Here is a 17,577-nt window from a genome sequence, read left to right on the forward strand (position 1 = left end):
TAGTGACAGAGCTACAAAAGAAATACATCAATGAAACACTGTTATAAATATGCTGGCATCAAAGCTACTTTTGATTCCTGTAGAGGTTTTTGTATTGTTAAAATCAACTGTATAAAAATAGTATTTTAAAATATTTTTAAAATATGAACTTCCGTAGAAAAACTGTTTTTCTTATTGTACTTTCAAACTCCATGATATTCACCTACTCAAGACCAAAATTTGGGATTATGCTTAGAGAAAAATGCTGTTTCGTAAAAAAAAATGAAAAAACAACAAGCTAACCGACCCCCCAAAAAAACCCCTGCGCAATATCCATCCACAATTATTTCTTTGTGAATTGTATTTTAAAGCAGAGTGAATTATTTAGCTGTATAGAGTGAAGAGACTGGCTCAAAAAATTTGTTAAGCAAATACGTTTTTTGCTCCTAAGCAGTGGGTGGAGGTGAGCATTCCCAGTGTGGTCTGAAAAAAAACATAATATAGTATATGTGGGAGTTCAGATCTTGTAATCACATTTTAATTCTGCCCCAGTCTCTGGTATGTAGCTTTCGGCCTGTCTTTCATTTTCACTTGTGTAATTTTTGACTAAATTAAATTATAATATGGGATTTTTGATATAGTTGCATTCACGGGGCAGGTAGTACCTCTTTCAGAAGCAGTAATTTCACTAGGTGATTTTTCAGAGAGTGTTTTATAAGGTACTAGAAACTGGAGCAGGTATGTAAGATTCATTCTAACGTGATAAAACCATCCATACGGAGTGCATGACAAACCAAAATCATCATCATTCCTTTATGCTACTTCTACTTTTTAAAGAAGTTTCTGGATATCTCTTGCCACAATTGGGCAATTATTGATTTTGGCGTATAATATGGGAACTATTCTGATGGAGATCTTTAGCTTAGTTTACTCCAAACAATCTGTTCTTTAGTATTTCTTTGCTTTGGAAATGCCAGAGTCTGAAAGTGTGCACAGCTGGTCCCTGTGCTGTTATACCTATTCTGAGTCATCTGAAAAAAGTAATTACCCATGTTCTTAGAATAGAATCATAGAATTGTTTAGGTTAAAAAAGACCTTAAGGTCATCAAGTCCAACAGTTAACCCAGCACTGCAAAGTCCACAACTAAACCATGTTCCTAAGCACCACATCCACACAATTTTTAAATACCTCCAGGGATAGTGACTCAACAACTTCCCTGGGCAGCCTGTTCCTGTGCTTGTAGAGAGCAATAAGGTTACCCCCGAGCCTTCTGTTCTCCAGACTAAACAACCCCAATTCCCTCAGTTGCATCTCATAAGACTTGTGGTCTTGATTCTTCACCAGCTTTGTTGCCCTTCTTTGACACACTCCAGCACCTCAATATCTCTTATAGTGAGGGCCTCAAAGCTGAACACAGTATTCAAGGTGCCAAGTACAGGGGGATGGATGATCACTTAGTCGTGGTGGTCACACTTAGCCACCTGGGCACACTGTTAGTTCATATTCAGCTGGCTGATGACGAACACCCCCATTTTCTTTTCTGCCAAGCAGCTTTCCAGCCACTCTTTCCCAAGCCTGTAGTGTTGCATAGGGTTGTTATGACCCAAGTGCAGGACCTGGCACTGTACCTTGTTGAACCTCATGCAACTGGCCTTTGCCTATTGATCCAGCCTGTCCAGATCCCTCTGTAGAGCCGATCCTTCCTACCCTTAGGCAGATCAACACTCCCACCCAACTTGGTGTTGTCCACCACAGCCTTTTTCTCATCCACTAAGGGGTCACCTTTTCATAGAAGGAGATCAGGTTAGTCAAGCACGACCTGCCTTTCATAAACTCATGCTGACTGGGCCTGATCACCTGGTTGCCCTCTATGTGCCTCATGATGGCACTCAAGATGATAACCTTCCCCAGCACTGAGGTCAAACTGACAGGCCTGTAGTGCCCCAAATCCTCCTTCCAGCCCTTCTTGTAGATGGGAGTCACATTTCACAGTATCACAGTATCACAGTATGTTAGAGATTGGAAGGGACCTCAAAAGATCATCTAGTCCAATCCCCCTGCCAGAGCAGGAACACCTAGATAAGATTACACAGGAATGTGTCCAGGCGGGTTTTGAATGTCTCCAGAGAAGGAGACTCCACAACCTCCCTGGGCAGCCTGTTCCAGTGTTCTGTCACCCTCACTGAGAAGAAGTTTCTTCTCAAGTTTAAGTGGAACCTCTTGTGTTCCAGTTTATACCCATTACCCCTTGTCCTATCATAGTTTGCCATTGAGAAGAGCCTGGCTCCATCCTCATGACACTCCCCCTTTATATATTTATATACACTAATAAGGTCCCCCCGCAGTCTCCTCTTCTCCAAACTATAGAGACCCAGCTCCCTCAGCCTTTCCTCATAAGGGAGATGCTCCACTCCCTTAATCATCTTTGTCGCCCTGCGCTGGACATTTGCTCACTTCCAGTCAATGGGGACCTCCCTGGTTAGCCAGGACAGCTGAGAAATGACTCAAAGTGGCTTTGTGAGCCCTTCTGACAATTCCTTCAGTACTCTTGGGTGGATCCCATCTGGCCCCATAGAGCTGTGTGTGTCTAAGTGTTGTAGCATGTCACTGACCATTTCCCCCTGGATTGTGGGGGCTTCATTCAGCTCCCTGTCTTCAAGCTCAGCATGCTGGGTACTCCGAGAACTGGGCTTACGATCAAAGACTGAGGCAAAGGAGGCATTAGGTATTTCAGCCTTTTCCTTAAGGACTATTAAAAGCAAAATGTAACACGGGCACTCCCACGCCCCCAGCTGTAAATGGTTTTATAACAAAATTAAACATATTCATGTGATACTAACTCTAATTTATTCAGGGTAGTCCCAACATGAAAGCAGCCGAGTTTTTATTTGTGGGATGGAGTCTTATTTGCATTAATATACATTCACATTTCTTTCTAGCAGTAAAGAAATTCAGTACATATATGCACTGACTGTGGTCACGTGCAAGGAAAGCCCTATATAAATGAGAACATGGTCCTGCGGATTTGATGTAGTGAAATGTTGGTGTCACAGGTTTAACGCTGTACCTCCTTTAGGATGATGAACATGAGCTTGCTGTTCTTTGGTTTAGTAAATGCTCTGTGGCAAAGTTGAATTACATCTTCATGTTGCCAGAGTATTATGCAGGTACTTTCTCTTTTTCTGGCAGTCAGCAACATGACCTATTTTCTTTTTGTCTGTGATCTTTTGTGGTTTTGTGACTTGGTACCAAAGCCTTCATTTTTAATAAACTGTATCTGTCTCTTGCAAAAAAAAAAAAAGAAAAAAACCAAAAAACAAAACACCGCCCCCAACCAAAAAAAACAAAACAAAACAAAACAAAACCCCACCAAAAACCCCAAACTGAAAAGCATACATTGCTTTGAATGAAATCTGAGCTAGGACAGAAAATTTTCTGAAATATTACAGTTTTATGTCTCTAACTAAAATACTACTAACCTCAATTTAATTAAAAGGAATAATTTCCTAACTGAGAGTTTATGTTGTTGTAAATGGTAATGGGCGAGTTGTGAATAGCATATCAAAGTCTATAATGGTTATACTGCCAGGGTCAACACAGCCTCAGCTGAACCATTTTCATGTTAGATTGTCCTAAAATGTCATTAAAGTGCAGTGTAATTTTCTTTCCCCATTTTGTCACTGCTGTTCCAGAGATGTGTCTGAATAGAAGCTTTTTTAACAATTTGCTAATCAGCTCCATTTATTAAGTGTTTTCATAATCCAGTGCTTGAAACATCTTAATCACTGAAGTGTATTTAATTGTGAGGTCCAGGTGTTTCAGGATATATACTGTTCCAAGGCTGAGTGGAGAAACTTGAAGTCCACATAATCCATCAACCAGGCACCATTTTGTGGTCATCTGCGCAGGTCAAGGGAACTCATCCTACCTGACCCTCAGGGCAGAATGGTGGGCACTCATCTGAGAGCAAAGGCTGCAGCTCCAGCAGTGGGGTGTGCACAATCTACCCCATCAGTGGCTGATGCCTCCATCCAGATGGAACTTACGAAGAGAGAAGCTGCAGCACAGACCTCAGACTGCAGGATGGGCAGCAGACCTGCCTCCAAAAGATGTGCCCAGGTGGAGGACCTCCTGCAGAAGGTGCTGAGCTGCAGGAGGTAGTGAGGAGATTGAAGAGTAGATATCTGGTTCCAGGCGCAATCTGCGGGGGACTCAGAATTCACAGCCACACAGCCAAAATCTCTGCCACTGACACACACAGAAGAGAGGGGGTCAATAATGCAGAGGAATGGAAGCTTGCAATGGCAGGGACCTGTGGGGGGAAAAGACTTCCCCAGAAGCCTGATGTACCTTTGCAGAGCCACTTCAACATATTTATATTGATAAATTCTACATTTCTTGGTATTTACTTAGAGAAAATACAGAGCTGAATTACAGTTGCCATTGGAACAATCCTTATGTTCATTAGGAGCATGGATAGTGTAATCTCATCAGAAGACCTGAGATATTTTTCAGTCCATTGACATAAATGCAGAATTTGTGAGTTACTTATTAAGAGTAAGTTTACAATGATCAAACTGTGAGGGGTTTTGTAGGTAGGTTTACTTCAGCATGATAATTGTAGCTGAACTGTCAGTAAGAGTTTCTGTGAATAAGGTAATGACATTTGATTTGCCTGGACTTTAGCAGTACCTTCTTGCTGGTACCTGCTTCAATATGAGTAAAGTTACAACTGTCACAGATGCTGCAGTTTTAATTCTTGGTTTAGTATTAATGCATTCTTAAATGAGGTTTTTTCTTATTGGATTGGTGGCTGTGAGGTGACGTTAAATACGTGCTTCTCTGTGGAAAAAGTCTTGAATGCTGCTGTATTTTGATCATGGTCTTGTAAGAAGCTGCCGATTATGGTTTTGTAGTTTGTCCTCTCTGTGGTATGGCAAGTTAGAGGGTTTTGCCTTTGAAGTTTTGAGGGGCAGCTTTCAACTGCAGTGTTGACTTCAGTGCTTCTATGCAGCCTCTTTATAGTTTTTTTCAGATGCTTAGAGATGAGGCTGCTATGAAGGAGAAACAGGACCTTGAGGTCTATATAACCCTCCGTACTCCAGCAGGTACAATCAGCAGGGACTGGAATAGTAGTTTTAAATTAATGTAGTTACTCATGGCATTATCTAGAAGGTTTTATTGCAAAATAATTTTCCATTGTCTCTCAGGCTATTAACACATATAGCTAAGCATATGACCAGGATGGTTTTGAAAAATTATATCCTAAGTTTCTTTTGCTGACCCCAATAGTTTGCTTTACATATGGCTGGAAGCTCAGAAGGAATGTGCAGATCTTATTGATTAAAAATGAATTGTGAAAAAATGTGTCAGCATAAGAATTTGGAACACTGTGGTTCTGCTTCTGCTTTGGTCCCTGCCGCCTTTTTTCTTTTCCTTTTTTTCCTCTTTTCCTGTCTTTTGAAGGAGAGGGCGGAATATAATTAACAAGACTGAGCAAGTACTTGTAATTAAAAGCTTCAGATGTGAAACCGGCTTTACCAATTCAGTTTGTTGTTAGGGTTCAGTTCTAGTGTTGAAGTGCCTGAGATTACTCCTGCAAATTAACGTTATGGTCAGCAGTGGGAAAAGCATTTATGATTCATATATTTTCTTTAGTGTTCAATAACCAGTCTCCAGTGAGGGACCATCACCCAAGCATTCTGTTCTATTCTTCCTTTCCATCCTATTCCTTTTAGTGGGAGTGCATTCACTTTGAAATCATCTTTTAAAGCTTATTGTTTATATGACAGTAGACAGGTAAAATCAAAGGTAAACTTACTGTGACATTATCTGAACTCAGAATGACATTTTGTATTGTCCTTGGCACTAGAAAAATGAAATGCTTTAAAAAAAGTTGGATTATTTTAATGTCACATCCACCTGAGTGTGTCATCATGGAAGAAAAGGACACAATGGCATGTACTTTTGCATTTGGTTCAGTTGTTGACTCCTTTTTTTTCATTTCTGTGGCTTTACCAAATGTATTTTTTAGTGATGGCTAGCCTGTTTCATCTTAATGAACAAAGTATCAGTAAAACTGAGAGAAATTTCATAGAATCATAGAATAGTTAGGGTTGGAAAGGACCCTAAGATTGCCTGGTTCCGATCCCCCTGTCATGGGCAGGGACGCTTCACACTAAACCATGTCACCCAAGGCTCTGTCCAGTATGGCCTTGAATACTGCCAGGGGTGGAGCATTTATTACTTCTTTGGTCAACCTATTCCAGTGCCTCACAACCGTCACAATAAAGAACTTCTTCCTTATATCTAATCTGAACTTCCCCTGTCTAAGTTTGAACCCATTACCTCTTGTCCTGTCACTACAAATTTGATAATTTATGCCATGTATTTGTCATAGGAATCAGAATTAATAAATTGCTAACTAACACATATTTTGATTTTGAGGGTTAGTGGAAGTTAGGCCTTTTCTGGTTTTTTCTGTTGCCCTAGTATTAATGATTACAGGTATTGGTATCCCTCGTGAAGCAGATAAAAAGGCAGCATTTACCTTACGTGTTCTTGACTCAACCTTGCAGTAGTACTAAGTCAAAACAACAAAGTCTATGTTGTTTTCTTTGATGCTTTTGAACTTTCCTAGAAATAGTTGATTTTGCATCTACATTCAACAAAATCCATTAGTTTTCATTGAATGCTTTAAATCTGTTGGATCCATATTTTCTTCCATTAAAAGAAAGACTTGCAAAAATTACAAACATCACTGTGCAATTCCCTTGTAGTTAGCAAACTTTAAGCAAAAGTGGTTTTATTATTTTCCTATTCAATGATTATGTACTTCCATACCTGTGTAATAATAATAATAACAAGAAGCAAACAGAAATGTGAATAGCTATAACATTCAAGCATGTATGCTCAAGTATTGAAGTATGCAAGAAAACCTATCAGAAATTTTAGACTTCAGAAAGGGATCCAAGTAAGTGAATTTTGTACTTCATCTCATTTCAAAAGGCTTTTGTCTCTTTCTGACTCTTCAGGTATCAATTCCAGAGAAAATGTTTAGGACTGATACATCAAAAAATTAAATAGACTTTTAGCGCAGTTTCCCATTATACTTGTAGGGGAAATACTGGTTTTTTTCCCAATTGTTTATAACTTAGTTACATGCCATCTATGCACATAAAGTTAAGGTTATCTCCTATCCTTAAGTCGGAAGATGCATCTGCAAATAGCTATAGAAACAGAAGCCTAGGCCTCCTTTTGCTTTGAGTGTCCTCAAATTGTGATTCTCTCCTTCACTTATTTCAAGGAACTTCTACAGGTTCTGTTCTGAGAAACCTACCCTCGTCAGTGGTGAGAACTGCCCAGTCATACATGTGCGCTCAGTTTCTGGAAGGAAGGACTTTGTTTTTTAAGATTTTATTTTGTGGGAAAGAAACAACTCACATGTCACAACCTACAGAAAGGTAAACCCAAATCATGGACTAATTTGGAAAACGTAGCCATGTTGGGAGGCTTGGATTTGGAGTGTTTTTTCCTTAATAAAAACATTGGGATTTATGTAGGAATAGTTTTACCAGGCAGTTAGATACCATTCTCATGGCAGGGGTTTGGAGCTAGATGATCTTAAGGTCCTTTCCAACCCAAACCATTTTATGATTCTGTGAATTACACATTTAAGTCTATCCCTGCAGGTCTAAATGTGATGCAGATGATATGCTTCTATTTAAAACCAAATTCCTTATTTTAGGGGTCTTGTACCTACTATCCACTTTTTCTTAATTCCATAAAAGTACATTTAAAGTCTTGGACAGTCTATGCTGTTCCATTCTCTTAAAACAACAAAGAAAATTTCGTGCTATTGATGTACAGATGGCATAGAAATCTCTGCTAACAGCTTTCAAGAATACATCAAGGATGTCCTTGTGCTATCATTTTTCCAGATAGTAATTAGAAGATTTAGAGATGCCAGCCAGGTGCTTCTAGCTGTGACATCTGGAAGTATAGCTTCCTGCTTAATTCTACTTTCTGCTAATCAAGTGTCTGAACCTGTTTTTAATTTGTAAACTTTTTCTACAGAGTAAACCTATGCTTTCTTCTTTTCCCTTCTTCTTGTCCCCATTCCCCTCCAATTAAACAGACAGAACAAACAAAGCCTTGTCCATGAAGGAGAAAAAACTTTTATATATGTTCTTTTTTTTTTCTTCATGAAGTTTACTTTGTGTTTCAAGTGAGCAATGTAAGCCTCATCACTTTTTTTCTCCAAGCAGAAGGAGGACCTGTCTTCAAAAGAGCAGTAAATTAAAACCAGAAATTCCCAATGCTATTACTTGCCAAAGCAAATGATATTCTACATGAAGAATTCTCCCTTTGGAGAAGAATCAGAGAAAACAAATATTTTGAGGCAGATATTAGTCATGACACTTAACATGCCAATAGGAATTGCCAATAAACTGTGATGTGATGGCAGTATGAAAGTGTTCATTCAGCTGTATGGTTAAATTCAGTTTATGTGAGCTGAATATGATCACATTCACAGAGACTGTATTATGTTATAATGATGAATAAGACTGCATTGCAAAACTCAAAACTACAAACCTCTTGCAGTCTGAGCCTGCACCAGAACCATCACAAACATTTATGCATTCAGTCTTGAGTCACATTTGAATTACATCATACTTTAGTGCTGCTTTTCTTTGACAAGACTGCTGAGAAAGTGCTCCATTCTCAAAGGGATCTACCAGTTTTCCAGACTTTCAAGATTCCATTCCAGACCATGTCTGATTTATCCTGGCACACCTGTAAACCTCCTCTTCATTCCATGTGCCTAGCCTCAAAAGTCCAGCATGAGAGAGATCACCTGCTTTTGCACACTGTTCCCTGCCTGAATGGATCATTCTGGGCATCTGAGGTGCAGCACTCATACACAAACCAACCGTATGTTCCATGTGTACCATGGGCTTGACTGCAGTGCAGCATGATCAAAGAGGTGTTACAGCTGATGACCCTGATGCTGAACTGTAGCCACCATAGTCTGTGGGAAAAATCAGTGTGAACAAACCCCAGTAAGAAGAGTCCGTCTAGGGGCAGGTCTTACCTTGGTGCTGAAACACATTGGAGGCTCTTTTATTTAGCCCACTGGATTGCTGTTTATTGATTGCGTTGGGACACCTCACTGGAGCAAAGCTTTTGACCTTGATGTTTACACTACTCACCTCCAGCCATTCGCTGCCAGCTGGGCCCATTGCTGAGTGCTCCCACTAGCTGCCTTCTCTGCCAGTTGTTCTGGCTCACTCTGCTGCTTTGCTCTGTCAGCCAGTCTGCCATATCCCGTTTATCTCCCATCTGTTCATTTCCACTCTTGCTGTTCTCTCCTCCCTAGCCACATTTCTTTGCAATCGCTATGGGGTTTCAGCTCTTTTAGAAAGGATACAAGGATACAGTGATATTGGTCAATCCACCTAGAGCCTTCCTTTTTCCCCACTTTGTGGGTTTTTTTTGGTTTTGTGTTTGTTTGGTTTGTTTGGTTAAAAATGAAGGTATCACCCCTTCTCTTTATTTTTTTAGCGCAGACTTTTTTTACATCAAGGGTATAAGCTTCAGCATTCCTGTAAGGTGACTTACCCAGTCCAAGAGAATGGGCAAGTTAGTTCTTTATGCTTTCCAGATATATCTTCCCCAGTTTTGCCATTTAGCTGTGTTTAACAGGAATCTTGCCAACAGATGCAAGAATTACCTCATCTGCGGGCAAATGAAGTTTGATCAGCTGAAGCTTTTGATCGAATCCAGGCAGCTTTCTTTACTGTCTGGCCAGGGTCACCACAGCTGCTGCCTTACGGGATTTCCCACTGCAGTTTCCAGGGAGAGACTGCTAGTGTTTCTCAAGATCTCAGAACAGAAAGTTAGTTCATGTTGCATACATAGAAAACTGACCGTACATCCCAGTGGAATGACTGGATTTTTGTTATTTAAGGGTATGACCATAGCTGACATACATTTGTGATAAATTGTAGCCATCAGGTTCTGTTTTGTGGAATCCCCAACAGTCAAACCTTTTCTGTCCTGAATTTCTGTATATGAACACTCCTGTATTACTGCAGCTTGTTGTACACATTCGTGAGAGAGCTGCAGCTTTTGGACAGTTTCTTTGTTTTCTTGAGTGCCTTTTAAATTATAATCATGGCCTTCAAAATGCTTGTAATCCCTCCCAGCTTAGTGTGATCTCTGAATTTAATAAAACATAGCACCTGTTCCATCATCTAACTCACTGGTAAAAATAATAACACCATACTGAACATTGGCTCTTGTGAACTTCACCCAAGTAATCCTTGCATTTGCCAGTGATGAGATGTTGTTATCCATAGCTGTAAGCCTATTTTGTTGTGGTTTGCCCTAAACCGTGTTTCCCTAGTTTGTCTATGAGGATATCATGTAGTAGCCGTGGCTTATTTGTACATGTCATTTTTTAGTGAATAAAATCCTTTAATTTCCAAGCATGTTGTTTCACTATTTTGGAATAAAGCCTGTGGTATTGCTTTTTTCTGGACCGTGAGGATTTAGCACTTCCTTCCTTTTACTCCCAAGCTGATATTTTAGTGGATGTGCACTTGTCCTGGCTTGCAGCTGTAGGAACAAGGGTTGCATATGGCACAATGGAGTGCTTCCACCTGTTTGTGTCTTTGATTTGTTTTTAAAATGTAAATTGTTGCTATGTTTAGAAGAGCTGTTCAGCACATCTTAACAATTAAGGTTGACACCACTGTATACAAGTGCCAGAACAGTTCTCTTTAATATACAGTAAATGAGCTCAGTGTCAGATATAATAGATGGTTATGGTGTACTTGTCAGTGGCATCCTTCTCATTTTGAGTCTAAGTGAAAGTGAGAAGTAGTGAGGAAATGATTGATGAATATGTTTTTCTTTCCTATTGAGTAGCAGTTTTATTTCAAATTACTTTGGTGATTTGGGCTTTTTTTATCACACTTTCACCTGAAACTGAAAGTATTTGTAAATTTTTGTTAGCTTTTGTGTCTAGTGATGCTTGGGGTCCAAAAATCTAGTGCCTATACAGCCCATTGTGAATCTTCCCACTTCTGGGGAAACCCTGGAAAGAAATTTTGCTTGGAAGGCATGGTGTGCAGCTCTTACTATCTCCCTTTGAAGTGATGTAGTGTTTTCATTCATGTTAGCTTCAATAGTTAAAGATAGATATGGACCAGTACTGCATTTGGTCAGCTAAGGTGGTTTATTTGATACGGTAGTTAAAAAGGAATACTTCTGCAGTCTTTCAGGCAGAGACTTCAGTGCTCCATAGCCATCTGGGAAACACAGAGGGCAGCCTCTCTCAGAGGCACCACAAACCATCGATGAGGCAGCTGGGAGGTAGTGTGTTTTTTGGTGAAGAAGTTGATATGTCTATTGTAATGGCAACAAGATTAAATTTATCCAAATTTAATGCAAGAGTGAAGTCCTGCTCTCGGGAAACATGGGAGTCACAAATTCATCATGGAAGATGACTAGCTATGCAGCTGGGATAACAGGGTCTGTTTGTTTGGACCTCAAGCTGAATGGAAAGCTGGCAATGTGGTGCAGTTACAGAAAAGGCCAGTGTTACTCTTCTGTGAAATGTTGGAAGGTAATTGGTCTACACAACTAAATAAATGTCACTCAGATCTGATGTACTGCTGCATCTAGCTGTGTACACTGCACTTAAAAGCAGTGGTTGAAGAAAGCGTTTGGGTAGCAGACTTGTGTTAGAGATCTAGAAATATATCTATGGGGAATTTTTTAATGTTAAATTCCATTTTTAATTAGTATTTAAGTGGGGAGTGAAGTTAACATCTGTCATTGTGCAAGGTGTTTCCAGAAAGAGGGCAGGCTAAATTTGTATTCTTCCTCACTGCAGATTTTAAACATCAGATTGGAAAAAAAAAATTTTTTCTGAGATGATCTATATATGTATCCTTCATCGGAACAGAAGAGTCAGCCAGATGTCGTAATATCCCTTCTATGATTTTGTTTCTCATCCTTGTGCAGAAAAATGCCTCTTCTTAACTTCTGGTTTGACTAATTTTTAAAGGTTTCCTAAGGCAGGATTTCCACCCTGTACTAAAACACTCTCTATTACTTGAGAACATTTTACTGAAACAGTTTGACCTGGTATTTGTGCCTTTTTTGCACAGAGACTGATGACCTGCAGATTTGGAGGAAAGACATAAGAATATCCTTAAAACAAATTCTACTATTTTTCTTCAGCTGAATGAGCAGAACATTAGGTCAGCTAAAAATACACTGCACTTCAGGAAGCTTCCATGGATGTTGGGGATGTGGATCTTGAGGACTTCCAGTAACATAGTACTAGGGTTATCTTTAATTACCTCTAAATGAGAGGCAAAATTACCTCTAAATGAGAGATTCTTTTGTATCATCTGTTTTAACTATGTTTTACAGTTGGGAGTAAGGGGAAGACTGAAAGCAATTTGCCAAAATACACATTCTCTTCCTGCTGCTTGTATTTACCATTTCTTTGCTAAGTTGCCTCAGAATAGGAGGAGGGATGACATCTGCATAGGATCTGAGAGAAGACAAAAAAGGCAGCTGAAATCTCAGATAATATTCTTGTAGAAATTTGGTGCCTGTCATAGGTAACTCAATTAAAAATACTGCATTGTTCACTGTGCAAATAGTTGTATTAGAACTACTCTGTATTGCACTGTGGGTTAGAGAATTAGATGAGAGGGAAACTGGTTCAGAAACGGGCACATGCTATCTCAGATGAAGAATGAGGCTGGTTTTTTTCCCAGGGTTTCTTCATAAAGCAAGATACGACAGGCAGCAATAAACTGAGCCAAAGAGGTAAAAGGAAAAATAATCACATTCTGTACTGCATCCAGACATCTTTGATTGCTTTGTGTCTTATCCATGGCAAGATGTTGCTTTCTGCTGTGAGGCACGGAAGAAATCAAACAAAAATACCAGCTGTATCCAGATGATTTAAGTTTGGGGAGGTAACAGAAGGCATTCAGTATTCTGTTTTTCTTCTCAGGAATAGGAGAATTCCATCTGTACAGTGCAATGGTATTGGATCCTCCATTTGTTTTGTTTTGTTCTGCTGGGATGGGGCAGAAGGAGGAATAGAGAAGCCAAGGTAGCCAAGTGGATGTGAAGAAGTCTGTACTTTATTTGCCAGTATTTTTGACAAGGAACATGTACAATTGTTTTCTTACTTGTCTCTGATAAACTCCCAAGTTTCTTAGGGACTTATGGATAAACCTGACAAAATATATCCAGTTCACAAAAGAGAAAATGTTTTCTTTTGGGAACCACTGTTACAATGGGGCAATTGATACTAAGATGCACTTTCCTATAAGTATGTTGCCTAAGTCCTTGAAAAGTTCAGTGCACAGTGTAAAGGTTTGGGTGCAAACTGATGCCGAGAGTCACTTTTTATATTTTTCAGTCTAGAGGATCACCATACGTAACTTGGGTGGGGGTTTTTTAATACATACGTTTAGTCTTTTTCAAAATACTTCCACCAGAGTATCTTCAGTAAAGCTGAAATATGAAGGCTTAAAGCATACGTTGCAGTTGCTGATTATGTTGATGAATATGACAATAATTTGGATGAAAAGGGATAAGAAACAATTTGGTGGTATTAGCCAGAGGGAGGTCTTGTGTGCCACAGGTTGTCACTGGGATTGTGCAATATCAGTATCTAAAGAATCCTGTTCTTGCTCTCTCTCTGCTTCAGATCATCTTCTTGAAGTGAGTAATTTGAAAATTTTAAAGCTCTCAACACTTCCCATCCACTATTTTCTGAAGAAATTGATTGATTTCTTTCACTAAACCTTAAGAGAAGTTGGTGAAGAAATGGAAGGAGCTGGGTAGAGTTATAGCAGTGGGGTGTGAGTGCACAAGCTGGAGAGGCAATAAAGTGGTAAAAAAGAAAAAAAGCTAAAAGCTGGTAAGAACAGGACTACAGAGTGCCTCTTCAATGTCTTTCTCTAGCCTTTGACTTTGATTCAAGTCAATAACCCTTCCTTTTTGACAAGTAGCTATGAAACCCATAGTCAAGTGCTTGCAAGTTAGGAATAATGGGCATATAGTTGAAGCATATAGAATTAATTTAGCACCTCTCTGCATACACATTATGATGCATCCTGTTATTACATGGTTAAATAGGCTCTCTCCTCTACTTTCCACAAAACCTTTGCTAGCTTAGTGTATGAGGTGGACTTGCTTTAGGACTGTATATAAGAGGGGGCAACTCACAGTGAGTAATGCAGAAAGCTCCAAGAGGACTGTATTTGTAACATAGCTAATTGTGTTTCAGCTACACCTTTGCCCGAAAATTATTCAGTGATGCCAGGAAAATGATGCAGATACAAAAATTATCAGTCAAATCTCCTCACTCCAGTATTTTCTGAGGGTTTCACCTAACTACAGATCGATTTACTGAAGTTTGGAGCAATTATAGTTGTAGCTGAGGCCAGTTTAAGAGGAACTGTGGTCTGAAGATGATAAGTGTAAAAAACGTGGAGTAATGTGAAGTAATATGAAAGATCAGGCATAGGCTTCTCAAATTTGGTTGTCCAAAAGGGGCTGACACTTCTGAACATTCTTGTCTTTATCATCGTGCTTCTGTTTTCAATGTGTCAGATTCGTGAAAGAAAATGTGCTCAGTCAGTTGTAAAGAGTGGAGGCAGACAAAACCTTTTGTTTGAGTATATAGATGCCCTTAACTAAAAGTAAGTTTACTTGAAATATGTTTATATCTGTTCCTTTATAATTAAATTTGTCTTCGCTGATGACAGCAGAATACAGTATTTTCAATGATGGTTTGAGGAGAGCAAGAATCTTGCTTGTGGGTTGTTGGGGGTTTTGGGGGCAGAGGGTGCCTTTTTGTTTTTCCTTTTTTCTTTTTGAATATAATAGAATATAATGATATTACATAGGATAGGGATCCCTTGGAAACACTGAAGGACATTGTGGGCGGCAGAGCTTAAGCATTGTTTGTTAGACTCCAAAGCCAGGAAGGAGATGCATAATTGTGCAAAAGACAATGAAAAGGCACAGAATGGGAATATGTCTGGTGTAAGGAACTGATGCTTTTAGGGACATTGCATGGCTATCATGACCACTAGCCTCTTCATATTGACAATTATCTGGTTTTGTTCGTTAGCGTTTTGTTCCCCACTGTGCCAGCTCGAAGAGTGTGCACAGAGGAAGGAAACTACACAACTAACAAAACATGTCAGTTCAGTGAAAAGGCACTTTGTTTCTTTTAACTGCCTTGTACAGCTATTTTGTACTGCAGCAGCAACGGGTGAAATAGAGCAAGAAAGTGCGGGCAAACCTTGGGTTCTCCCTCTGGTAAAATGTATGGAAATAGGTACTCATCTCTCTACCTCATTCTTTGAAAGCTCAGCATTATGCCTCCTGGGCACTGTGTTCGTTTGTCTTTGCAAGGATGAGCTTCATGCCAGCATTCTTGGGGTGGAGTGCTTTCTGTTGCTGACCAGCAGCAAATTCCTGCAAAGAAATAATAGGCAAGTGTATTTATAATAATATATTTGATTTAGCCACATCTTGCTTATTTAAAATATTTATTAATTACATTTCAAATACTTTTTCTGACTTGCTAACTTGTTTTTAATTAAATCCTTGTTAAGTTGATTGACTTAATTGAAATAAATGTAACACCCTGATGAGAACTGGGTTATTTTCAGTCTTGTTAACCTTCAAACGAAGGGGTTTTTTTCTGCAGTGTAACTACAATTGAGATTACCTTATTATGCACATAATGAGTGACCTTTCATCTTGTCCAGGGTAAATAAATAAGCAGTTATTTGCTGCATGAGCAGAAAGTACATAACGTTTAATATAAGATACAGACTTGCTGTTTTGTCTTTTGGGTCTCTCTTGTTCAGAGGAACATGCTATTTTTGTTTGCGGTGTCCTGAAAGACATGAGTCAGAAGAGAGGCTCTCATGTCAGATGCTACTAAGGACCTCAGAAAGAATAAATTCAGCTACTAAATCAGGCTTCATTTCTGACTGTATCTTGTGTTTCCTGGGCTGCCTCTGGATGTCCTTGTGCTATGTCTTGAATAAAAATGAAGCTTCAAAATTGTAGTTTCTCTCTCTTTCCTCTTCCATCAAGCTTGTCAATTCTCCTTAAAAAAGAACCATGAAAAGCCCTAGTGATTGCTGTGTATAGGCCTCAAGTGCAGAATCATTCCCATCAAGGCTTCTCTTTGTTTTTCAAGGCCCATTCATTGGGAATACTTCTGTTAATTGAATTGTTATATATCCTCATACTTCATTTAAATGCTGACATGGGATACAGTACTGCTGTGTTTTAATGAGTGTGATAATAACTTGAGGCATAGCATGCATGTAAAGGGAATAGCAATGAAAAATATAATTATAATTTAATTGACAGTATTTGTGTAATATAAAGCATATAGGCAGCATCATGATCTAGCAGACATTCATAGCATAAAAATGTGAAGAATCCTGGGTTTACATGAGGATACCCTTTCACAGTAAGTCATAAAGTGTCATCCTGGATGACACACAATGGCTCTGTACACTTTTTGTCAGGTATTAAATAGGGAATAGGCATTCTTATTTACTGTTGCAAAGTAACTCAATTTAAAACTTGCATGTAAACATCTTGGTACTATTTTTTCCTGTTATTATGGCAGCATGATATTAAATACTGAAAGTAGAGGCCAAAAGGCCTTCATAGAGTTTTGTTAATTCCAGTATTATCAACAGCTGTTTGTCATCAACATCCAAGGAAAGGACAGGCTGATGCTCTTCGGTTTGTAATCCTTATAATCAGTTCCTTTTGTTCCACAAAAAAATCCTGCGTTAGTATTTTATAGTCTGCGGAGTAGTCCTAATGTAAATTCTATAATGCCTCTTTTCAGTACTCCTGGAAGAACTTCCTCAAAATGCAGAATGATATCCTGCAATACATGCATTATTTTCTCAAGAGTAGTGGGACAGTTTAAAATTAACAGTCAAATCGAGGCTCCTTTAAGAGGCAATATTTATATTTTACATTATGTGGCTATACCAAGCCTTTTCTTTGGTAGGTAGAAGCTTACTAGATCTTCTTGTTCAGAAGAATACAGTTCGTGCATATTTAAGGTTCAGAATACACTCATTTGTAATGGTAATGGAATAGTGATTTAGGTCATACACTGGGAAAGTGAAAAGTTTTCATTCATTTGATCCAGGTGCAGACTGTAGCTGATGGATGGGTGATAAAACTGGATTCCATATAAAACATCTTTGCATGGGCTTTTCCTCAAATTCAAAAGCAAGAGCTGTAGGAGGTAATAGTTTCCTTTTGTATTTTAACAGCATAGTAATGGTCCCACACACACTAGAACTCATTGCTATTGTCACCTGTCTCTGCTAATCAGATTTTCAGTGTGAGCTGGTATTAAGTTGTTAAGATATCTTTCAAAGTCAGATGAAAAAGATTTTAGGTGCTGATTAAGCTTATGAAATAACTAAGTCCATAAGCATTAGTTTGTCTACAAGAAGGATTTAATAATCTAAATCTAAATCTTGATCTAAAATTTA

Source organism: Psittacula echo, assembly GCF_963264785.1.
Source record: "Psittacula echo genome assembly, chromosome: 2".
NCBI classification, from domain to species: domain Eukaryota; kingdom Metazoa; phylum Chordata; class Aves; order Psittaciformes; family Psittacidae; genus Psittacula; species Psittacula echo.